General features: G+C 67.7%; 1 non-coding gene across 1 annotated transcript; it reads left to right on the top strand.

The window, feature by feature from the left end:
- On the top strand, nt 334-410 carry MIR296 (microRNA 296). Its single transcript, NR_037200.1, has one exon. It is a non-coding gene; the product is annotated as a microRNA 296 (primary transcript).

The following is a 619-nucleotide window of genomic DNA, read 5'->3' as shown; positions in this document are numbered from 1 at the left end:
AGCAGAACCTTCAGAAGTGCAGTGTCGAGGCTGGTGTCGTGCATGAGGCTGGACAGAGGCGAGGCTTTTCCACGTGCCCTGAGCTCGCTGCAAGGCCCTGTCCAGCCACGTTCAAAGGCCCTTTCTCCAAAGTGAACGCCGCTGCCTTTGAACCGGGAGGGAAGCGGGCTGGTGGAGGCAGCGTCCGAGGTGCATGCTTGCCTGGGGGCGGCGGGTGTGTGATTGCATGACACCTCGGGGTGCAGAGGGGGCTGCGGGTGTCTGCCCTGGGCCCCCCGTGGGGTTCGGCTGGGAGGGGCGGCAGGTACAGCCCTGTGGGCAGTGACCATGAAGGACCCTTCCGGAGGGCCCCCCCCAATCCTGTTGTGCTGGATTCAGAGGGTTGGGCGGAGGCTTTCCTGAAGGCTCTGAGGAGAGCTGCGCCCACAGGCTGTGTGGTCAGGAGGCAGGGCGTGGGGAGTCGGAAAGGCCGGCCCAACGACATCGTCTGCTGCTCCCCCACGGAGGCCCCCCCCCCGCTCCTCCGGCCCGTGGCGGCCACTGGGCACGGAGGCGAAAACCCCGTCCGTCGTCCTGCTGCTCCGGCCTCCAGTGTCTCCCCACCGCCTGGAACACGCCC

Source organism: Sus scrofa, chromosome 17 (assembly GCF_000003025.6).
Source record: "Sus scrofa isolate TJ Tabasco breed Duroc chromosome 17, Sscrofa11.1, whole genome shotgun sequence".
NCBI lineage: Eukaryota > Metazoa > Chordata > Mammalia > Artiodactyla > Suidae > Sus > Sus scrofa.
Note: the sequence above shows the minus strand (reverse complement) of the source record. Positions and strands in the feature narration are given on the sequence as shown.